This window comes from Falco rusticolus, chromosome 4, assembly GCF_015220075.1.
Source record: "Falco rusticolus isolate bFalRus1 chromosome 4, bFalRus1.pri, whole genome shotgun sequence".
Lineage (NCBI taxonomy): Eukaryota > Metazoa > Chordata > Aves > Falconiformes > Falconidae > Falco > Falco rusticolus.
In genome coordinates this window covers 13236225-13261424 of record NC_051190.1, presented here as the reverse complement: position 1 = coordinate 13261424, position 25200 = coordinate 13236225, and the positions used below count along the sequence as shown (strand labels likewise).

The following is a 25200-nucleotide window of genomic DNA, read 5'->3' as shown; positions in this document are numbered from 1 at the left end:
TAGGAAAAATACAGACACATTCCTGATTGGTGAGTAATGTCTCTGCCTCTGGGAGATTAGCTCAGAGCTCTGCAGCCTGAAACAGCCTCAATTCAGCCCACTGCAGTGCTTCCCTTGAACAGGCACTCTCCAAGGACCGCATGTCTCTCAAGGGCAAGCCTACAGAGCCTTCTGTAGCACTTTGCCTTCAGGCCTGAGACAGCTCAAGGCAAGAATAATGAGAAGAGGCTTGACAGGAGCAAACCAGAACAGGCACAATGGGAACACACCCCCTGTCCCTGCAGGAGCACAGCAGAAAAGCCAGCCTCTCACTGGTGCATTCGCTGCACCTGGGTCCCAAGCTACCGCCACAGCAGGGGAGAGTTTCTCTTTGTGCATCCACCACAGGTCTGCCTTGCACAGGTCTCAGATCAGCCTGTGACTTCAGCTCCCACTCTGGCCACATTTCCCGTTGCTGGGTCAGTAAACAGAGCAAAGAGCTGCAGTACACTTGAAAGCAGAGCTCAGCGACCATTAAGTGCCTGGGCGCAGAAAACAGAACAATGGCTGCTGCCTACCAGTCTATTATGATTTTGGCATCTAACAGTCTGCAAGATCCACCAGGAGGACTCACTTTGGTGTCTGCAGAATATTTGCACAGATGCTGTTATTCCATCGCTCATTCCTGTACCTGGGTGCTGACCCAGGCTACCCTCTTGACTTTGCAAGAAATAAAGCCTCTGTCCCACACAGGCAATACTGCTTCCCAAACCCTCTCCCTTCCAGATCCTCCTGCCACAGGGGCCAGCACACCAAGTGGGAGGATCACAGCACTTCACCCTTTGCAAAGAGAATTTGGTGCAGAAGCAAGGTCAGGCATCCCATGCACAAACAAAAACCCAGTGTCGTTTGCCAAGCCTCTCGCACATTTGCCATGCTTTTTGGCATAACCTGGTCTGCACAGCGCAAGCAAGCCCAGCAGAATTAAGCAGTGGAATTGCACCTCAAGCCCACGGTTCATCTCTCCTTTATGTGACTTCTGGGTCCCATTCACTCACATCAATTTGCCTTGCCCTGAATTCAGAAGCTGTTGAGAATAGGGACTGCACACCTTATTCCTCAGAGAGGACTTCAGAGAGTATTCCTAGGGGCTGAACAGGTACTCTCAACTCCTTCTCCCTCTGCTGGGACATTGGTGCTGGCCCAGATTAGTACCCCTCACAGAGTACACACAGCTGTACACTCAGCTTCACAGCAAATTAGGATGTGGCAGAGCTCCCTCGCCCTCTCAACCCCCTGCACTGCTGATGGAGAAACAGTGGGATACCTGGGCTCCGAGGCACTGCAGGCTGTGCTCTGAGCACCCGCCAACTCCCCTCTCCAGCCCCTCAGACTATCACCTGCTTTTCCCCCTCCTCCTGCTCCTCAGGGCTTCAAACAGCTCCATGTAGCAGCTCAAAGCAGTGCAGGAGGAGAAGACAGCGTCAGCATGAGGGAAGAAGGGCCCTGCTATCCTACACCTTTGAGAAACTCACATGTTTTGTAAGGAACGATGCTCCTTCTAACACTGCTGCTCTTGCTCAGCCACAAAACCCGTATGTTTAACCTGTGTGATCTGCTTCATGGAACTACCGGGGACTTGATTTCTATTTTACATCCTTCCAGCTGATAAGTAATTTATTTCGGTGCCCTAGGCAGGAACTTGGTTGCCTGCAAAGTCATCTCTGTCTGCCTAAAGGAGGGAAATAAATCCATGATCTTACCCAGTGGCAACAGACCCCAGCCTTGGCCAACAGCCTCTGTCCAGCCTGCCATGAAGCTCAAATCCCTCCCAGCCCAACACAGGGCCAGAGGGGCCCGGGGTGCTGTTTTCCAGCCTCTGGGCATTTTACTGTTCCAGGCACGATCCCTCCCCCAACCCTGGTCAGAAAGGAAAAGCCGTGGGAATGGAGCTCAACACCCCGAGGTAGGCTCACCCCTCGCCGACAAAGAACGCTTAACTCCCTCGGTGCCGGCGGGCAGCCCTGCGCAGAGGCTGGGCCGCAGGGACGCCTTGCTGGCCGGCCCTCCAGCAAAGGGTTACGGCTCCAGGACCGGCCGCATCCTGCTCCCCAGGCCACCGCTTCCCCACAGGCCAGGCCGGGCGCAGGGGTCAGCTCAGCACTGTGCCACGAGCGGAAGGGCAGCCGGGGGCAGACCTGCCACTCGCCCCAGTCCCTCACGCTTTCCCAGGACGCCTGTCGCTCCTGCTGCCCTACCTTCTGGTGTTTCCATCCTCCACCTGCACAAGCCAGCAAGCCACAAGAGGAGAGCGCTTTCCATCCTTCCACGCTCCCAGCAAGTCTCAGAGGCTGCCCACTTAACAGAAAAATATCTTCATTATTGCCTCAAAGCACGTTTTCTCCCTTTTGCTCTGCATGCTGCTGTACGAAAGCCGTACAAAGTGGGGCCCTTGCTCCGTGCAGAGCGTGCGGTCAGCAATCAGCCAGCATGTCAGGAGTTAAGTTAGCATTTCCATTCTCCTGACCTGCACCAATGCTGGCTGAATATCGAGCTATTCTTTGCAGCTTGATAAAGCATGAGAAAGCTAAAGGCCTCACACACTCCTCTTTTCACAGTTTGGCCCGCTGCCCACAAGCTGTCACTCCCTGGCACCCAGGGCAAAGAGAGAGAAGGAGGCCAAACTGCAGCCAGCTGCAATGAATCACTCACTCCCCCCATTCCCTCCTCCCCAGGGAGCCTGGATCCCTCCTTCCGGCAAGGGGATAATGTCTGCCTGGCTACGCTCGCTTCTTTCACTGAAAAAGCCATCCTTTTCGGGAAGGGGGGGGGGCTCCTATTGCAAAAGCTGCTGCCACAGAAAAGCGCAAAGCAGCTCCCAGCAAGACTGAAGAATGAGGATTTCTGCTCAGCAGCTGGATGGGAACGCACTCCTGCAAGTGTTCAGCACAAACACCACTTAAAAATCTGATGTTGGCTATTCGTCTAAATTGCAAGAAATTCTAAAGAAAGGCTCAGGCACAGAATCTGATTTGGAGAAGACTGCTTATCCTTTCATGCCCTGTTTGTGTGATACTTATTTCGGGGACTGATTCCCATTGCAGTCCCTTCCTAGCTTCCCCTCTCCCCCACACTACAACATCCATCCCTATTACCATGTCGCATCCAAGCCCTTCCAAACACCACCATCATCCCCCTCATATTTTTTTTGATGGGTTCCATCATACAAACTCTTTCCCCACATCACAGCTCCTTCATTTTTAACACAAAACAGCAGAGGGAAACACATCCAAATCTCAGGGTCAGTGGAGTCCAAGACAAAAAACGCAGCTGAGAAGGCATAGGAACACTAAGGTCATTGTGTGCCTTTATGCACTATAAGGCCAAGTTTAGGGAGCAAAGCCTTTGCAAGGTAAAGCAGTCAGCTCTTTCTTTCTGAGGAAGGGAATACTCATCCCTAAAACACATACGAACTCAGCCCCTCACCATCAGCCTTGGCATGAGCTAACCAGTGGCACATGGATCCATCCACACGGCACATGGGATACTTTCACCCACTCACTTCTGTCCCCTGCAGAGTCACTCACTGCAGGCAGGCAGCCCCTGCTGGAGCAGGGGACCTCCCCCCCAGGACAGAGAAAGGAGCTGCAGGCTGCACTGGTACTGCCGAGAGCGTTTAACTCCAAACCTGGCAAAGTCTTGCTGCCTCCAAGTAGAGATGAGACGTGTCCTTCCCAACAGCACATGCTGCCACCTCCAGCACCCTTCTTCTCCCACTAGCAAGTCTCTACCCATCCCTGTCCCAGGGCCTCATACCCCTAAGAGCCATACAATACTGTCCACCCCACTTCCCCCCTAAGGCAGCCACTTAGACTCCAAGTTCAGCATACCTGTCCAGGGGCAGCGTGCTTCAAATTCAGTCAGTGCCAGGGCAGGATTATACGCTTTTCTCTCTTCCTGCGCCTGTGGGATGAGGAAGGAAGAGTTGCACAGCTCCCACCCGGCAGCCAATGTATATTTCAAACAGTGAGAAACCCATCAACTTTGTTTGGGTCACCCAAATGATCTACAGAGGGTTTTCTTTTATTATTGTTGTTGTTTGGGTTTTCAGGGGGTTTGTTTTTACAAAATCTGAAACCGCACAACACAAAATGTAAACCATTAAAAGAAACTTTGTTTAAAACAAAAAAAAGTGGGAAGGACTTTCACTGTTCCTAAAGCTACTTTCATCACAAACTAAACCAAGTCTTTAAAACACTCTTTCAGGGACGCAGACTGTTAAGAATCACAAGTAACAACATTCAATGCCATTTTACCACATACTCTGTCAAATGACATGCTACATATGGATTTATCCCTTATGATATATTTATAGCACTTCGTAAGGTTTCTCTTGCCCTCCTATACATCTACATCAGTAAGTGCTTCCTCCACAACACCTGTGGCTATGAAACTAGTATATTGAAAAGATTATTACACTGAGCATCCGTAAGTTAACAAGCTCTGGAACTCAGGTTACTCCTTGTGCAAATTAAAGGCAGAACACTCCCTCACTGTACAGACACACACAGTTTTGCTGCAGGAACGTCAGCTCATTCAGCATCACCCTCCTCTGCCAGAAGGATCTCTAAATGCAAAACTTAATAGAAACAGTTAATATCCAGAGTGTGGCTCTGAGCCATTTGAGCTCTATATGTAATATAATCGGGTTCATAATGCTCAGAATAGCACTCTGGAGTCCTAGTACAGACTAAGACCTCACTATATTAAGTGTTGTGTAGATAGTTGTTGAGGTGCCGTTTTCTCTTCTGCAAAATTGCTGAGCACCATATACAGGAACCAACCATAACCCATATTTTACAGAAGTTAGGACACAGGAGAGCAATGTATACTTTAAAAATGTCTTTTTTTGGCAGCTAAATCAAGTTAGTATTTTCACAGACACACTGGGGGGAGGGAAGGAGGGGAACACTGAGGTTACTCTCTCTCCAGAGCAGACAGGCAAAAGCCCAGTTCAGCCAAAGCTCACTGAGGCTCTTTATGTTCCCCTTCAGTGACAGAGGTCACTTGTCGAAGACTGAACCAGATCTGGTACTGGACTGCCTGCTAAGCACGCTGGCAAAAGGATCTGAGCTATATGCCCTTCTCTGCAGTTGTTCGCATTTCTTCAGCACACCAAAGGCCTGGAGTAGGTCCCAATGCTGCTTGCACTGCCTTTGCTAAAAACATGCCTTCTAGCTCCAGAGTGAAATTTGCCTTAAATTCCTCATGCTTTAAGGAAAGGAAGCCCATACACAGGGTCTATGAAGAAGGTAATTGCTGGTGTTCGCCAAAACACGCGATTTATCCAAACTGTAATTCTTCTGGCACACGTTTCAGGATATTTTCCTACCATAAATACAGGTTAGATTCATGTTTGAGCTGATCACCCTGTGATCCTCCTCAGGTTCACACTGCACAGCAGGTGCTGCAACCTGCTCATACTTTCCAAGCATCCAGAAGTCACAGCTCCTTAATTCATTGATTTTTAAGAGGCACCAGGGTCACGCTGTCTGGCCTTCAACTGATCACAGTTCATGAGCATTTCTGGCTTAGGAACTGTATGTGTTTGAAGTGAATAGAGACTAGATGCCTTTTGCCAAGATGCCTGAGGCAAAGGCCTCAGGAGAGAAATCTACCACTTCCCAGGCTGATACAAATGGACAGGCATCCCCTCACTTCAATGTTTATTCCCCGTTTGTGAAAAGGCTGGGAGAGCTGGCTATTACAAGGGGGAAAGGAAGAACTGTAGTCTCCACAGTTGCAAGCAGTGTACTCGAAGAAACATCTAACAAGAGAAAACAGCAGTAGACAGCCGAGTACTGAAAGAGGGGAGCCCTCTGCAGAAACAAGACAAGTAACTCTGCAGAATGATCTCCTAGTATAGGTTGCTCCTTCAGATCAGCACTAGCCTGAATGCCCTGATGCAGTGAGAGAAAACACTATATGATGGGGAACAGGAAGGGACTATGTATGGACATGAGCAGGAGGAGGCTACGTATGAAGAAGGACATTCTCCTCTCAGCTAAAAAAAGCTGTGGTTTTCAGCACTGTTTTGCCTTTCCTCTGCTGTGTTGTTTCCCAGCTGAAAGGAATTCCATCAGCCCGTTGCAGCATTTGATCAGAGCCTGTCCTGCCTGCTGCCCCTGGCATGGGGCTCCCCAGGGACTGTCAAAGGGTAAGGGACAGAAGCAAAAGGGGGCACTAAAAATGTGCCTGCCAAGGCCTGGGTGCCAGCATGTTCTCCCAAGCTAAACAGAACAAGTTGGAAGGCAGGAAGAGAAACCATCACAAAGCTGTTTCTTAAACCAGATTTACAAGGATACTGTGAAATAGAGTAAGGTCATGGGTGAGGGGAGATTGAGCAAGTTAATGGCTAACCAGCAAGAGTGCCGTGAGAAACAGCAACCTGCAACAGATTTTCACGGGGAAACACCAAATCCAAAACTGTCACCTGCAGAGCAACTGGGAGCTGCCACTGCCTCCACTCTTCCGGTACCACTGCAATGCAATCGTAACTACAATACTATCCTCCCCGAGTCCTTGGTCCTCTAAGACAAGGTCATACTCAAAACTATCTTTGATCTTTTTTTGTGTGCCATGAGCGATGAGGATCTGAAAGTTAGGGTTTGGCAATTAAAGAAACTGCTGTGAAAGTGTTACTGGATATTTTTGCCAGAACAGGCGAGAAGAACCTTCCAACTTCTTGAAAAGGTAGTGCATACAAAGGCAAACCAGTGCAGAGCTGCAGGGACAGCAAAAATGGTAGTCCCACTGCTGTGCTGGACATTCCCAAGGCTGTCAGTGTGGCAGAGGATGAAGCTGGCTGCTGCTTTACCAGTAGTCGCTCAGGAAACAAGCCATCAAGACCTACAAAAATGCTGGTGGTCTCATAAGAGCAGTTTCTAGGAGAAAGGATATTTCATCATTTTGTATTTTCATAAGGATATTCTTGACCATTGGTTGAATAATTTTTTTTTGTTCCAGACTACAGCTTTAAAAAAAACCCTAACACGTGAGCCTTCCTGCTATTGCTTTGCCATTCAAGACGTTGTCATTGTCACCTTTCAGATGTGTAAGTATAAGAGACAGCAGCAGCTGAGCTGTGGTAATTAGGAGGGAGAGATGTGCAGGCCTCGTCTCGCATTTTTCTGTTAAGATGCGGTTTACACTCTGGCAGGTTTAACAGTCCCCAGTGAAAATAAGCCATCTGCATCTACTCCAGCAGACCATCCTCATTTCTGAACCCTTCAAATAGATCTTGAAAAATCAGCATTGCCTCCCTGCTTTTTATCAGGCCCAAATACAGTCACAAAACCATTAATTCTCTTACAGTAATACAGGAATGCTGGCTCTAGACCTCTTTGCAAGACACCTACCTCAAAAAAGTTCTCCCATTTTATTCAAACATCTACCGAGTTCAAAGTTTCACAGCTCTCTGCACTTGCAGCAGGGAAGCTGAGAAGGTCAGGACCAACCTCATTCAATTCTATTCACAAGCACCCTTCTTGAGGAAAGCCAATAACTTTCGGAGGGCCTCTGCAGATTTTGCTCCACTGCTTTGCACGCTGAAGAATGGCTGGTTGGTAATCCTCTTTTCACTCAGTGAGCACAGACTCAAAGGTTTTCATCCCTGTGAGCTCAGAAATTTCCATTTCCATGTGAGCGAGACGTTTTCCTGGCAGTTCTCAAAAGATGCATTTGTAAAATAGGAAACAACCTCAAGGAATGCTAAAGCAAAGGAAAAAAGCTTTACGTGGACAGTCTTTCTACCTCAGCCAGGAAAGGAAATTCCTTCTCAGCACTGATGCCCCATAAACACAACCTACTCGGCAACTACCAAATACTTGATCAACACAAAATGACAGGCTGTCCACCCTGCCTCGTACAAACACCCAACGTTCTCCTAGGTGTTGGTTTCAGAACAGATGGGGCAACAGCCACCAAAATCTCAAAAGAAAGAGTAAGTCCAAAAATCATCTTTGTGTGTGCATGCCAGACAAGAAAGGACAACAAGGGCTGCATATCAAATGGCTGGGACAGATGACAGAAGTAAAGGTACTCTAGTGAACTCTCTACAGGGAAGACAAGCTCACGTCAGTGATTTTTAAACCTGCAGTCCATAGACTTTTGTCTGCAAAGGTAATTAAAAAAGCAATTCCACTGCTGTATCTCTACTGGAAAATGTTTAGAAGTCTGCAAATCCAAAGAGGTTGAAACTTGCTTCTTTCAAGTGCAAAACATTTAGGTGGCCCAAAGCCAAGTCCCAGAAAAAAGCCCTAGTCAGTAGCTCTGGAATGCCAGCTCTTAACACAAACCAAAAGCATACAAACCCTCTGGTCGGGCAACTCACAGTACCATCTCCCACCAAAAATGCACTTAAAATTGCACTCTTAAAATTGCAGCTATCATTCACCTCCTTGATTTTATGCCAGGGAAACCCAACTGAAGTCTTACTTTGACACTCTCCAAAGTAGTCAGCCTAGCGAGCTTTTTTTCTTACCTTGCTTTGGGGAATTCCTTTTTAGTGCCTCTGCAAAGAGAAACAAGAAGGCTTCATACCACATCAGGCAAGATCCCTTCCATCACTCCCAGCTCCTTAGCAAAGGCATTCCTGAGGCACACTATGCCCTAATAAATCAACGCAAGTGCTCCAGGTTTCCCCGGCAGCTAGAAGCTGGAATTCTGCAGTGAAGGCAAACACCTCCCCAGCTAAAGCAAACACAACCAGGGAGCCCCTGCTGAGCGCCCACAGCTACTGTCAAAGGAGGGATGGAGAGAGAAGGTAGGGATTGCAAGGCATCTGGCTGACAAAAGGCAATCTAACTTAAAGACATAAGATAGCCATGAATCCAGCCCTGACCTAGGCATTCCTTTGTGCAGGCATGTGCTTGCCAAAACATTTTATCAGTGCAAAACCACAAAACTTCATTTTTAGAGCAATGACCATCTTGCCCAACATGGATGGTAGTTCTGCTTTTAAAAGCATTTATTTTAGCATTTAGAAGGCTCATACAAAAGATCCGGAAAAATTATAGAACAAAAATAGCCCAGTCTTAAACAGCTTATAGCTTAACTCTAAAATAAACGAAGACAAAGGAAACAGCACTGATCAGTATGAGCTACAGTCAGCTCAGCAGAACAAGATGACTGCTGTTTCCAGGGGTAAAGGGAGGTGTTTGGGTTTTTTTTTTTTCTTTCTAAACCATATAACAGAAAAGACCTGATGAAAGATTTTATAAAAGAATTATTAGGTGGGTTGGCATACATTTATGGGCCAACCACTTCTCACACAGAAATGAAACCAGTATTTTTCAAAAGCAGCACAAGGAAACAACACAGGCTAATGTTACCAGACAAACAGCAGCAAGATTCCAACTTCCAGCACTAACATTTGCTAGATTGCATACAAAAAACCCTAGATGAGCTGCTTCAATACCTCATTTTCAGTTGCACTTGGCAAGTAAGGAAGGGAGTAGCCAAGGCAGGGCTGAAACAGTGACACTTAAAAAGCAAGAGCTGACTGCCTCAAATGCTGTTACAAGAGGCAGAAACCCATCAATACCTTAAAAATAAATCCCATTTACTAAAACAAAGGCACCTTCCTCAGACAAACGCTGAGAGCTGGCGTAAATATGCAGATTTCAACATCTCCCACTCCCCTGGTTATGCTCTCCCACAGGGAGTTTCCAGGGAGAACCTTCAGTGCGTGGACGGGAGGTAGCACAGGGTAAGCATGAACAAATCCCACTTATATCTGACCCGGTCTGTATCACAAACCCATGTCTTCAGCTTCCACGGCATCACCTGGAGCCCTCGCTCTGAGGCCGCTGTAAGGCACATTTTCCTTCCCACTCGAAGCACCACCAGATTCCAGTCTATAAGCAAACCCGACTTCAAGGGAAATCCTGGTCTAGCTACAGGTGGTTAATTGAGAGACACATGCCAGGCAGCTAACAGTGCACAGCAATGGTGGAAAGCCTGCAGATCCATCAGGAGGTGAGTGCCAGGAGCTCCCCCGACCACAAATCATCCCCCCCAGCTCCCCGCTCCCGAACAAACACAGACTGCTGAGTGAGATTCAGCCCGCAGAGCTGTGCACTGTTTGGGAAGACCCCGAGTGGCAGCAGGGCACTTGGAAGGCTTGGGTCTCAAGAAAGGAATCACAGATGAATGTGTTGGGTGAAGGACTCGTACATATGTATATGTGGAGAGAGACAGACACAAAGGACGGCTGGGGGATGGGAAAAAGAGACAGTGAGACTTGTCTCCAGGCCTTGTGCTTATTTTGACCTTTCGGTTAAAGATTCTCCGAAAAGGCACCGTTCAGCCCCAAGCCTGATTAGACGTCTTGGGAAAAACAGAGCACATGAATGAGCACTGAGCCATAACACAATCTTGATATTCCCACCCATCCATATGGCCAAAAAAAGCAAAGTTCTTCAGTGCAAACATTGGCAGTAGCAGTATGAAACTAATGTGTTAATTATCAGACTTTGCAATCCAGCACAGTACAGAAATTGCTGATGCTGGCTATTATATAGTCAACCAGAAGCCAAACAGAACAAGTACAACATCAGTTAACCCTTTCAGAACAAAGTTAATAATTTGCTAATTACAGGTTTCTGGAATGTGTAGACCAAGGTCTGTTTTTCAAACTTCTTTTCTCAGAGATACCTTTAAAATGTATTTGGTATGGCAAGATCTCCATCACTCACAACTCTTCATTAACATTCAGTCTCAACTCGGATGTTTAGCTTAAATTCAGGAGAGCCCACTGCCCTGCTTTACACAACATCAGACTAAGTGAGCTCAATGATTTGTCTGGCCTTGTAAACCTGTAAGTTAGGTTTCAGCCTGTAAATGATCGTAAATTATCCTGAAACGATCACAGGCTAAACTACAACATTCATACTTACTTCTTGTATAGGATTTTCACACTGAATGTAAGACAAGATTAATGAAAATAGCTGAAATTACAAAAATGCAGTTGGAATTTAACACTGTTCCTCAGTGTACATGGGTCTACTGCTTAATAAAACTCCACTTTCCTAGAAAGTTTAATCAGTAAAATAAGTACCACAAGACAGATCGGATAGAAAGATCCGTGTAATGGTGAAAGAAATAGTGTGAGAAATATAAAGAACATTTTGTTCTCAGGAGACATCTGAACTACAAACCTCGGGTTAGCACTCCCATCACGAACAAGATTCTTTACATCCAGGATGTACCACTTATGTCACATAAAACACTCAGACATAAACAAAGTTTGGGAGGAAAAAAACCAGGGACAAGGAACAAAACTGCATCAGTCTTGAGGTTATTTCTAAAGCACGGAAAACCAGAAATCAGTTGCAGCAGGACTAGTCAAGAGTCACATAATTTAAGGTGCGACCACTCTGACTTCCTGCCTACCACACAGGCGCCATTCCGCTTTATCCGCTCACACCTCCACAAAACCCATTAAGTGGTTCTGTGAAATGTAGTGGTTTATGGCATCTAGACTAGAGGCCTCCGGAGGTCAAAACATAAGTTCACTACTCCCCTAGCAGTATGCTCCAATGGCTTCATCATTCTTTCTGGCAGCAAGGCCAGTCTAATTTCTTATTTGTTTGCCTTCTGCCTTGAGCCATTAATTCCTTCCCTGCTGGATTAAAGAGTAGCTCCTCAGTCAATTATGCACGTGCTTTAACCAAGTCACCTCTCAATAGCTTTTTTGGCAATCAACAGCTCAGTCCTGTCAACCTCTCATTACAAGGCACCTTCCCGAGTGCTTGACCAACTTTTTTTTTTTTTTTAATATCAATTTGATTGTCATCCCTCCACCCTGCCCCCTTCCTCCCCCTTCTTCAGGGTCACTGCTTTGGTGAAGCACACAACTGGTGAACGATCAGTGTCCCTGGCACACAGAAGTCTGTACTTGCCTGTATCAGATGGATTTTATTTTACTAGACCCATTTTACAGCATAACAGAGGAGCTACAGAAATCATAGACTGCAAAGTTTTTATCAGTTAACAGTCAATTACCTGACTCCGAGTATAAGGAGCTCATATCTTTCTTAGTCACCATTTAACCATTTCTCCAAAAGCTCTAAGGAAAACTTCACTACCTGATCCCCTTTCTGCCAAAGATTTAGGTACTATTCAGGATTTTCAAGCAAGAAAATCCCAACAGACCTGTCATTTCCAGCCGCAGTTTTGAATTTGCCCCCAGCATTGCCTGCTTCTCTGCTGAATCAACATTAGCAGCAGCTTTAGATTTATTTCCAGAATACTGATGAACTACTGAACAGTACAGAGTATAGTACTGATACTTGCTGAAGACACCTGCTAGGAATACCACCTTCCAACATGTAACCCATTATTTCAGGTGCATCAGCTTTTTTTTTTTTAATTAAATAATGATGAGGTACGGTGTTGATGTTGGCACAGATCAATTATTCATACCATTGTACGGCTCCAAGTCAAACATTCTAAGAAACACATTACATGGACACAGTCACCTGCTGCCGTGTACTCACGTGTTTCTTTCCAGCTGCTCTACCTATTAAAACAACAGAACCCTTCGGAGGTATATATCCTCTGAAGCAGGCATAAAACCTAATAACTACCCATCTCAAATCTCCCCAAAGACCCGAGTTATTCAAGATCATTGCAAGAAAAGCATTAATCCCTTGTAGATGTTAACCAGGCACTCAACATCATGAGGACTAGTGCCTCCTACTACTTCTCTTCTAGCAGAAGGCCCATTGAACTTCCACCTCCAGCCAGCATTTCCATTTAATGACTGTTCTCATTTTGCGCTATATGTCAAATGCACATTTAAGTTCACAAAGAGCACATGGCAGAGAGCTTACGCTCTGTGTGCAGGCAGGAGCACAGGCCAAGGCTTGGGTGCAGGTCAGCATGACAGCTGGCAGGGCTCTGCCCATTATACCACTCAAAACAACTCCAAAGCAAGGGCAGAATGAGATGTGGTTTTTATCAATCCTTACGTTGGTATGTTCATACCAATAAATTTTCTTCCCATTGTGAACCCCCCAGCCCAGCTACCCCAGAACGCTAATACCTGGCTGTCTATCAGGGACACTATCCTCTTGGATGAGATCCTCAGCCAAGTTCCAAGCAGCAGGAACATGCAGCCTATGGAAAACTGGTGGCAGGCAAGGCTAACCATCAGCTTTAACAGCAGAAAGTCTGCTCATATTTATGCATGACCGCTCAAGTGAACTGCGTGACTGCTTTTGTTGATCTGCTCTCAGCAATCTATTCTTTCAGCAGGAACATCAGGAGGAAGCCGCGCTGGGACTGGGCAAGGGAAAGTAAGCACCCTGTGGACATAGTGAATGGGACAGAAAATTCCCCTACAAATTCTGTAAGTTTATTTGCAGCGATGCTCTGCATTGACTTTTCTAGCAGCTTTTTGGGACACCTTCACACATCAAAGCCCAAGCCACAACACAGCAGTCATTTTGACTAAATCTACTTTAGAAATTGATTAGACCATTGATTTTTTCATAGCTTAGATAGAGATAAAATGACCTTTCCATCCCACAAAAAACAAAGGGAATTAACACATGTAAACAGTCATTTTAAAGAATTGTTTTGCTTCTTTAGAAGGGAAGTCCTCTAATACTTTTTTTTTTTCTTTTCTTGCAGCTCTCAAAAGATCAATTCCCCTTCCTTCACTTGAGCTTTCCACCTTTCTGTACCAAACAGGCCAAAGGGACAAGACTTCTTACAGCATATACAGAAGAACAGCCTGAAGACAAACCCAAGACTCAGATCTTCCTATAGGTCACTGAGTGGGGTAAAGAAATCAGTAGACTGTAGACTATTTGTAGACTAACAGTTCTATTGCAGCCAAGTGAAGCAGCATCGCAGAGGATGGTTCCCAGTAGAGAGAACAGTTTCATAAGCACAAAAAGTTTAAGGCTGTCTCTACACAGAGAAGAGTTTTCCGAGATGTATTCTTCATTACAATGGAACAACAAGGCTGCTCCATGTGTTCATATTGGCTGAAACCATTTCCCTCGTGAATCACTGCATACATACGATTTCTACCTGCTTAAATTAAACACATTGCACTTTGGGCGAAGTTCCATCATTAAGACCTTATGCCTTCTGGTACTTCCTACATGGTGCACTTGGGGATGCAGATTACAATGCTAGAGCTGAACAGCCAGGTGCCATATTTGTTTTGATGATCCAACAGGCTCTGGCAGCTCGCAGAGAACACTGAGGCTGTCATTGTTACTGCAGCACCCGCTAGGATTACACTGTGCTGGCAGCACTGGGAGGATGGTAAACAGATGCACAGCCCAATGGCTTTCAAACATTCAGGAGGCAATACAGGCAAAGGAAAAGGATGGAACCTCAGAGCTGCAAGTGCAGGTCATTCTCCTATAACAGCTCCGCTCAGTGCTACAGCATCCTGGGACTTGCACATTGCTGCTAACCACCTGTGTCAGACACAAACCTTCCATCAGCAACAGAATAGAAAACTGCAAAACTACTTAACCATAAATGTTTGTGTCTCATGGCTGCAGGAGCAGAACGTCAGCATACAAGTTCTTCCCAGCAGGATGCCCATCACCGTCATCATCTGGAAGGCAGACGCTGTTTAGATGTTACTTGTCTGTAGCTAATGAGTTTGGCATTCATAGATCCACTGCAAGAGCTGTTGCTATAGCAGGTCTGTGATGGTGTGATACTGTAGATGTATTTGAATGGTTAGCTCCAAAATAACATGAGTCTGCAATACGGCCATCAGCTTGCCTCCTCTTTACAACTTCCATTCACAGACTTAAGCAGAGACAGCTGTCCTCAGTGTTGTGAAGCCTAGTTATGCATTATGGAACAGTACCCAGTATGAATACAGATCTTTAAGGAAAGCTTCATGATGCCACCACCCTGTACATATAGGCCTTGGTACCACAATGCAACAACATGATTATTTGCAATTGTTGCTGGCAAGCAAGCCTTCTGTGTTTTGTGGACAGAAAATGCTCAAAGTTCAAGCATCTAGAACACAGTACCGTTACTACACCACACTGGAATGGTTTTAAAACACAATAAGCCAGAAAGCACAGTTGTCAGAACTACCCCAGAAGCCTTTAAGTTCGTGGCACTCTGCGGCTGAGCTGGTTACTGAGGCTACTGACACAGGCTTTCACTTCCCCTGCAGAACAGTTCAGCGTTGAGAACGAAGGGGCCATGGTGACTTGGGCACTATAAGGACAGAGACATGACTGTCCCAAGCCCAGAAAAAGCAAAACAGGCTAAATGGCTCTTTCATCTGTTCCTGTGCAGCTGCTCATATGGCCGTACTGCCAGCACACACAGCCCCTGCTCCCAGTCTCTGCTGCTGTGGTGAGCAACCTTGCAGGTAGCTGCCCTCTCGGTAATGCAGAGGCCAAGAACAGCATTTGCAGGACAGCTGCTCTACCTCACTGCTCCTTTTTCTTTCGCTCTACATCATCTCAGCACTGCTGGGCATGGAGCACAACAGACACTCCAGCACCGGGACTCCAACTGCCTGTTACTGTGGCCAAGGAGCTCGGCATACTGAGTCACTCCAGGATGGCAGTGCCACAGGGACTGCTCTGCCTTCTTGCCAACTCAAATTTTGCCTGTGCTGCCAAGAGGACAAGCTGGTAGCAGACACCCAGGGCCATTTTGTAATTGTACACGCAGCTCTGTTGGCTGTCACGCTTCTGGAAAACAATTTCTAGTTACAAATCCTAAAATGACAGAAAAAATTACATCAAGGAAGCAAACCCTAAGAGTCAGTGCTACCCGTTGGAGCAACAGCAGTCCCCCAGAAGGCATAGTCCTGTGAGGGAACCACACCTCTTCACTGTAGCCACAAGAAAGCTGCACTGACATGCAGGCCAAACAGCAAAGAGCCCTTACAATCCTTGCCTTAAATTTCTCTCAGCAGTTGCAGGTTGATGTGAAGAGTAATCCAACATGTTTCAGCTGAGCTAAGGATCAGAACGTAAGTGCACAAATGCCTTAACAGAAATGCCCAAGAAAGGCAAGATGTCACAGTGACATTAAGATTATTGGCATTTTATAAATTTCCAAATAATTTAACTGTTTTTGAGGTCACAATTTGACAGAATGCTCAATCAGATGTATACTATTAAACCCAATACATAAGTGTCCCTAGGTCCTTCAACATCTCTGCAGTCTCATTTCAGCAATTTCTCTCAAAATGCTGAACTAGCTGAAAAGATTTGGCAAATAGAGCCCCTCGGTTACTAGTTCTCTATTTCTCACAGTGGCACACATAGCTCCCAAGCACTTAATTCAGCTGCACACCTGTTTTACCATTCTCTTGGACAGAATCATTCAGTAATGGACTGCAATCTGTATGCAAGAGTTGAGCAGTATGCAAAAACAGATCAGAATATTGACGGCTGTGGGATTCAGAAGTCCAGGAAACGCTCTTGGACTAGAGATCTCCAGCACATACATTTTTTGGCTACACTGAAGGTAGGAGACAGCACAGGACAGGTGAGAAGAGCTCATGACTCTGCTGTGTGGAAGACAGCAGACGGATGATCCCTGAAGCGTTACCAAATGCTCTCACATATGGTAATTTGCTATTAGGTAATTCACCAACAGAGTTGCTCTATGCAGCATTTTAAGAAGGTTAGTCTGATGCAAAAAGTCTTGGGATCAAAGCTGAAAGTGCTAGAGAGTTGCTCCATGGACATTAACTCCACGCTGTCCAAAACCCTACACCAACTTCAATGCTAACATTATGTGTCTCCTGTGAAGACAGACTGAGGGAGTCAGGGTTGTTCAGCTTGGAGAAGAGAAGGTCCTGGAGTGATATTAGAAATAAATTCTTTACTGTGAGGGTGGTGAGACACTGGAACAGGTTGCCCAGAGAAGCTGTGGATACCACCCCCCTGGAAGTGTTCAAGGCCAGGCTGGATGGGGCTTTCAGCAATCTGGTCTAGCGGAAGGTGTCCCTGCTCATAGCAAGAGGGTTGGAACTAGGTGATCTTCAAGGTCCCTTCCAACCCAGACCGTTCTATGATTCTATCTGACAATGTCTGGTCTGGCAAGAGCACCTCTGAAGCCCTGGTTCCTGTGCTTTAAATTTTTGTTGTCTGAAGAACTTCCACCCAAGCACAGAGCACTTGCAGGGCACTGTCAGGAGCATCTTCTTAAGCATTTGTTTGGCCAGGTGTTCACAGAGGTTGGCATTTCTTTATGGAGATTAGAGAGCTCAGGAACTCCTCACAGGCTCACACAGGAGGACAGGGACATGGCCATGTCAGGGGCATGGCAGAGGGATTTCAAGAGCACAGTATCCAGGAGTCTGGACCAGAGGGTGGAAACAGGCTGCACTCAGTTCTTAAGGTAAATCTGGGAGGCCACCTAACCAAAATGTGAAATGGTACGGTATAGGAGAGCTAAAAAAACAGAGATTGAAACAAAAATGATTTTAAAATAGGCACAAAAGGGTAGAAACTTTAAGCTGAAAACACTACTTCTATGTAGTAATTTTCGCAATTATCATAATAGGACAAGTTGTCAAATATACCCATTCTATTTACAGAACGACATGCAATTTGGTCAGAAAACTAGTTTCATCAGCATGGACAAATGCTTGAATACAATCAGCTTCCCCCACCTGCACAATCCCAGGTACAACTACCCTCCTGCCACAGCAGAGCTGCAAGGAAGGGCAGGATGCAAGAAAAGACCACATTCTGCTTGTGATAACTTCAGCAGCAGCATGAATCCCATCACTGCAACTCAGCTGACGGGCAATGCTAAATTATGCTGCAATAAGCTGACATGCATGTTTTTTCACTGAAACCCAGAAGCTCCAAAGGCAGCACTGCCTTTAAATTCAGAATTATGGAAAACTGCAAAAAAGAATGAGAATGGTGATGACTTGAAATTCTCTGCACCTGCAGATACACAGCTTGTTAACAACAGCACTCTATTTAGTTGATACCTTACAGCTGTGTACCCCGATGGCTCACCACAAATTCTAGGTGGGTATTTAGAGCAAGTGGTCTTGCAATTCCTAAACTCCAGCGCCCAATACAGAACCAGCCTAGCTAAGCTGCCACGAGGAACAAAGATCATTCCACCTACAGCCCCAATGACATAGGGACCAGAGACTTTCCCCACGAGACAAAAGGGGAACAGATACAAGTAGCAAGATAAAAATCACAACGTTCCCATACTTCAAGAAGGGAAATGAATTATCATTTCCTACAAGGCAGTAGCTGTAAAGTTGCAGGAATTTTGGAAGCAGCAGCACTGGTGCAGAGTAGAGAGACGGGGGAAACTCAACCCACCAGTTCCATGCTCTTCCGTAGCTGAACTTCAAAGCCAAAAGCAATGCAAAAATCTCACGTTTGCCAGGCACAGGAGAAGCATCCTCACAGTATTTGCAGTGTTCATACTGCAAGCAAATAACTGCAGTTCACATCCCATTAGACCCCGATATCTGGGAATTTCCTTAGGATCTATATCGTTTGAAGATTCACCTCACATTTTGATCGACACCTAAAATCTTCCTATCAGATCATGCTACCACAAAGTTCCTTTCTATTTCACCTGCCACCCCCCACCCCCCTGCCTTTTGCTTTCTTGGGAGTGGCCAGTAAGATTTAGAAGTGAATTTCTAACATTAAATTCAGGATATTAGAAATAGTTTAAAAGTGGATCCAATAAAAAAAAAAAAATCAAATCCACCTAAACTGACACCATTTGTTTCTTTTTCACTGCTCCCCCCGTCCCCAGCATTGGGAGGCAGTACTTAATTCTAGTTAATGAAAAGGAGACCTAAATTGCTTCCTGCAACCTCAAAATATCTCAGATATCTTAAGTTACTACTTGGCTAAAAAAAAAATTATTAGCAGTGAAAACAAGTCCTCCGCATTTATTACTTAAGCAGCTGGAGAGAAAAAGCAGAGCCTTAAAGAGATCACACCAAAGCACTGTGGTTCTTCCATTAGTAAAGGCTGCATGTCAGTACAGGTCGAAATATCCTGCTTCATGTTTTTGCACCTTTGCAGCTTAGCAAGTCTGAGCTCCAGCAGCTACAACCCAGGCCAGTTTATTAAGCAGGGGCACACAATAGTTACCACTATAGCATGAAAGCCGATCCTATATGCTTCTAGAGAGCTAGATCCTCTAACATTTTTTCAGGGTCCCTAGACTCAGTGTGCCAAGGGGGAAGATCTTTTGGCTCTCATCAGTGTGTAACACATGAGATTACTTTCTGAATTGAATTAAGTGTCTACTCTGCCTCCTGGAACAACAGTGTCACGCCACCAGGCCGTGCACTTAAAGTCTCAAATGCTTGTCCCTGAAAAACACACGCAAGAATTTTCTAAGAATTGTCTTCCGGCACCAAGATCAAACCAGACAACGCTCAAATAACGATCAATATGAATCTCCTCTAAAGACATCATCACAACCATCAGGTCATCAAAGACACCTCCAATAATAGGACAAGAAAAATGATACCAGCACAATGAAAGACCAGCTGGCACATTCCCATAAAGGCAAAAGCAGCCCTCCTGTGGTTTTGATGAACAGCAGAAGATGAATCCTTTCAGATACAGTAATCCTGCAATCAGATACTCAAGAGAACCACAAATAAATGTGAATCAAATCCAGGGCTCTAACAGATTATGGGGAATGCAAAGGAGAGTCAGTAGAATGCACCAGCTGTCCAGCACTCAGAGCACAAAGACATTTCACTGAAGATCCAGGTAAGCGAGAAGGGCACTGGTCCAACCCCTGCTTCCTGAAACTAGCTTGTATCTGGAGGGCTAATTCTTACAAGAAAGCAGGCAGGCTCATGCCTCCTCTGACTGCTACCACCCTGCACAGCCTGCAAGTTGGGATAAATCAAAGCCCTATCATCTTCCTCCAGGATGCCCTTATGCAAGATCGGGAGGGTTCTGCTCAGAACTTGGCTACAAAAGCCAGTTTGAAGTTTCAGGAGAAAAAAAAAAAAAAAAGAAACAACAGCTACAAACAAACAAAAAAGGAACTGATGGAGAGGCTGCCCGGGAGGAGGATAAACCAAAGTCCTTGTAAGTTTGCTTTGACAGGCAGCAAGAAGGACTGAGACAGAGAGGAAGATGACAGAAGAGAAATGAGTCTGACTGATTCAGAGGGAGACCTTTTACCACAAAAAATACTGAGCATTTGTGGGAAGCGGTTGCTTCACCTTCTCCTGAACTTCCCCTCATCCGCTGTTCTCCCTCCCCAGGTGACACTAAAACATAAGGCATTTCTTCTACTGGAAAAGATAGCATGCCTCCGTGTACACAACACTGCTGTCTAAATTAACCACCCCAGAAAGCAAACAGCAATAGTGGAAGACAGCAAGTGCAATTACTTTTGTTTTCCTGTTGGACAGTGCTGGCGAGCACACACCCCACACACAGGCAGCCTGGGTGGGTGCTTTTTCCTTCAGAGCACACCCAACATACAACAGGCATTGCTGATTTGGCAGGCAGTCTCTCTCCAGGCACACGGGGCCACCTTCAGCAGCAACAGATACTTTCCAGACTTGTTCAGTCCTCGCAGTCTCTGCTGACGCTGCTAGGGAAGCCCAAGCGTGCCAGCAGCAGCAACGCTGGCAGAAACAGCCCCGCTTTGCACAAAGACTGGCACTGAAGCGAAGGGAACGGCTCCGTGCGCTCCATGCAGCTCTGCCAGCTATTCCCTCTGCCCTTATATGGGAACATCCCTGGCCCCACTGGGAATAGGATGCTGGTGGACACGAAAGGTAAGGCAGTACCTGAGCTGTCAGCACGCGAGGGCAGAATTCTTCTTTTCCGAAAAGCAAGCAGAACCCAGGAGCCCAGACTCTTTACAGCACTTAAGCGGGAGAAAGCAGAGATTAAGGAGTGTCAACAGCTGACAGTCTGTGCCCACCTTTCTCAAGAGAGTTATGCTGGTAATTTTAATCTTATTAAATATTGTTAATCGTATTACTAACCTAACTCTTTTCACATGTTGGAAGAAATTTAAAGAGAAAAAATCCATATACGACCATGCTATGTTAAATACTTTCTAGCCAAATCTCAGTTCAGGGTGAGTCCCTGGCTTGCAGATTCCAGTTGTGCTACACACCGGTGTGGATGAACGTGGAAATAGTCTGCTCAGCACCAGATTACTAACAGGTCACCTTCCCTGCCCGATTCTTCTCTGTCCATAACCCGCTTGCAGTCTTCTCCTGGGATTCTGCTAGGCATTCCTGGCCTCTCAAAGTGACCCTATTAAAATCTATGCAATTCCATGCCCGGTTTGTAACAATCAAGGGGAAACACCACTTTCTCCATTAGAATGCAAAACCACGTAGTACAAAAGCCCAGTGCATCAGCTGCCTCCTGAATCAGGGCAAACGCCTCCATCACTGGCTTAGCTCCCAATGTCACAGATACATCACTAATGTCATGCTCATCAAATTCTGCATTTTACACACAAGACATAATGCAAGACTCCTGCGACCTCCCTTCAAAAAGTGAGACCAGAAACGAGCAGGCCACATTCAACACTCCACCTTATACAGAACAAGGCACTTGTTTAGTTAAATACAGACCCTGCTGTTTTACAACACTCAGGATCGTAGCCCCTTCCTTTATAACTACAGCAGCCGTCCAGGTAATTCTCTCAGGACTACTCCTGTTCCAGACTGCTGCCCTGAGATAAAGCAGCAGTCATAGAAAGTTTAGATTTGAGAAAAGAAAGATCTCAAGTTGCACTGATGCAACAGAAAACACACCTGCATAGGGGGCCCAAACACTTGCTGCAAACTGTTTAAAAGGAATGTGTTCAAGGTGGAAAACGAGATCTCCAGAGCTACAGGACTTCACTACTCAGTTTCAGTACAGACACTGAAATCAATGCTGAGGGGAAAGAGGTGAACACGTGGCCTTCCAGAAGTTAAAGGTATTGTATTTGACAGAAAGCCACCTTCTAACAGTTCCGTTTGGTTTTTTTACTGTTGCTGGAAAAAGTGTTGAACAGATTGAAGAAGGCAGACAACTTAGCCTCCCCTAGGTTAATAATCTAAAGGCATGCGTAAGTTAGCAAAACAGCTTTAATTATTAAGCAACTGTGCTTGCTGTAGAGGACGTTATTGCTGCCTCTGAGGTTGAAGTTTCAGGAATACGATGACACTGCCTTGTAACTATTGGTTTTTTTTTAAACGTTGCCTGCCTTCAGCCCCTGCTTGCTGCCCCACTGCTCGCAGCTGGCCCTCCAAGCCCTGGAACAGGGCTGCTCCCTGAAGACAGTCCTTCTAATCAGCAAAAGGATTGAGAAGTTACCTTGAGCTCCCCAAGTAACACAGCCCCTGGCTCTTTCCTGCACTGGAAAATTCTTATCATCCTCCGAAAGCGGCACCCGCACCAAACCTGAAGGCTGCACCCACAGGACACAGGTGACAGCCCGGTCACAGCCCCGGCCCCAGCACCGCTGGCGGTTCACACGGCGCTTCTCCCGCGTCCCGCGCCGGGTCTTTACACCGCCACGGCTGCCAAACGCCCGCCCGGCACAAGGCGCCGGCTCCCGGCACGGAGCGGCCCCGCCACCGCCGCTTCCCGGAGGCACGGCGGCCCCAGCGCGCCCCCGGGGCCGGGCAGCACCCCCCGCCCGGCGCCCCCAGTGCTGCCAAGGTCGCGGTGGACGCACCCGCCGCGCCCGCCCAGCCGCGGCCCCGCGCCGCCGGCCGCCCGGCGGAGGGGCTCGCCCGGCCGGCCCCCGCTCCTCCCCCGACCGTGGGGCCGCGACACCCGACCGGCCCAGCGGAGTCGGCTCGGCGGGGCGCCCGTGTGTGCGTGCGGGGAGGGGGGCACCCAGCCCCCGGAGCCCCCCGGCTCGCTCCGCGCCGCCGGACCGCGGCCCGGCCCCGCCGCTCCAGAGGGGCCGCGCCCATCCCCCCACGCGGAGACAAAGCGCGGCCCCCGGGCGGCACCTGCCGCCGGCCGCTGACCCCCACCAGCGCCCCCCCCCGGGCCGGGCACGGCGGCGGACGGCAGCCCGCGGCCACCCTCCTCCCGCCTCCCGCCCCCCGCCGCGGACCTCCCGTCTCCCGCCGCCCCTCACCTGCCGCGGCGGCCACCCCGCTCCCCGCCGCGCCGCCGCCGAGGAGCGCTGCCCGCACCGAGCCGCGGAGCCACGGCCCCGGCCCCGCCCCCTCCGCGCCGCGCGCCGGCCACGCCCCGCGGGGCACGGTGCCCCCCCTCCGCCACGGCCCCCAGCCGCGCTCCTCCAATAGCAGCCGGTCTCCCTCCGGGGCCACGCCTTCTAGGCCGTCCCGCCCCGCCCCCGCGGGGTCCCAGCGGAGGCCGGCTGCCGGGCCCCCACGCTCGCGGCCAGCGGCGAGACCCCATTGGCTGCCGCCGGCGGGGCGTGGCCCGTGGCCCCCTGCGCGCCGCGGCCGCCTCCCCACTGCAGCGCCCCGGCCCCGCGCTGGGGTCTGCCGCCACCGGGCCGCCACCCAGCCCCAGGCGCGGCAGCCCGGCCGCCTAGCCGACAAGGGGCTTCTGTCGCCTCGCCACAACGAGCCTCCGCGCTTCACGGGGCACCGCGAAGCCGCCGCCTTGCGAGGCCCTGCGAGGGACCTGCGGGCAGGCGGGCCGCTGCCGCCAGAGCGAGTGGCGGGTGCCAGCCGGCCCGCAGGGCGACCCGCTGCCACGGGGGCGGCTGCAGCCCCTGGCCCTCAAACCGAGAGCTCTGGAAGAAACCGCAGGGTTTTGCTTCTGGCTGGTATTTCATGGCCACGTGCCCCGGGCACTCGCTCAGCTGGCCTGGGCCAAGGGGCGAGAGCGAGCAGGGATCGGCGGCGACGCGGCGTGCGCGGTCACAGGGAGCAAAATCCGACAGCAACCCCAGTTTCTGCTTACTGGGAAATCATCCTGTGCACACACGGTGGTGGGTGGCTGAGACACAGCCCACCCAGCTCCCCTTTGCAGGTCACGTGGGAGCCAGGGCATCAGCAAGATTCAAGAATGTGGCGAAAGCATCGCTGTCTCCAGTTATAAAAGAGCAAAGGGCATACCATTCCGGCTGAAAGTCAGTGGATGCAAAAGCATCATAAAGTAGAAATGCCTGAAGCGATACATGTAATGTAAACTGACTGCTGGTTTTGTGATTTTTATTCCTGTGAAGCTGGAAGCTCCAGTCATGAGAAGAGCGGAGGCTGGTGCTCTGTGTAAGAGACAGAGACATTTCTTGCCCCAGAGAACTGACTGCATAAAATCCTCTCTCTGAATTAGGGGTAAGTTCTGTCAGTAACAGCTCTGCAGAGGGACAGAAGTAAAGCTCCCATTTTTCTTGCTCACACTGTAACTTCTGTGTTCCCCAGATGTGCTGGACTCTGTTGTGTCGTTGATCAGCAAATGTACAGTTAGCCCAACAAGTGACTTGCTATACATGCAGTGACTGACTGTATATTCTGAATACAATTACACAGCCCAACGGACATTTGCCTGCTGAGCTGACTGCCAGATGTTTGGAAATCCCAGACAAAAGATGAAGCTATGCCTTTACCACCCAGCCGCCAATTCTGCATGGAAAAACAGGATGCCTCTGACACAGGAGCTGTAGATTAAAGCAAACTATGAGGAAGAGGACACAGGAACTGACCTGGCTTGTGCAAAGTGCAGAATTTGCTGTGTGCCGGGGTACCCATCACTTTTCCTTTTTGGCTAGATGAAGCTACAGATCTCCACTCTAGACACAAAGCTGCTCTGAAAGTCTGCATCAGGCTTTCCTCCCACATGCATTTCTGACATTTCACAGGAACATAGTTGGTACAAGTCCCATGTCTAGTAGTGTCATTAAACATCTACTCTCTTTGTTACCATCCATCAGCCTCTCACACTCCCACCCCCAGCCCAAAAAGTGACTATTCTATGAAGGAAAAAACGTCAGAAAGTAGAGATGCTGAACAGTCCCCAGGATCTGGCAGCATAATCACAGTCCCTCAGAGGAAGGATGATTTTGGAGGGAGCTGACAGTTGCCTCTCTAGACCTTTCCACCTTGGCGTTTTGTTATGCTGGAGTCCTTGGGGCCCACTATACGCAGAGCCCGTGAGGACTCTCATGAGGAGATGATCCCTTACTTGCCCCTCTCCCCACACAGAAAGAAAACATTCTATTACCACACCCTACCCA

The 25200-nt window shown here is 48.1% G+C and overlaps 1 protein-coding gene across 1 annotated transcript in view; it reads right to left on the bottom strand.

The window, feature by feature from the left end:
- PLXNB1 (plexin B1) overlaps window positions 1-23170 on the bottom strand; it is an 82580-nt gene extending 59410 nt beyond the window's left edge. Inside the window, exon 1 of the mRNA XM_037385810.1 lies at window positions 23128-23170. The gene's annotated coding sequence lies outside the window, so the exon portion shown is untranslated. The remainder of the gene's footprint in view (window positions 1-23127) is intronic.
- Window positions 23171-25200: the final 2030 nt, after the last annotated feature.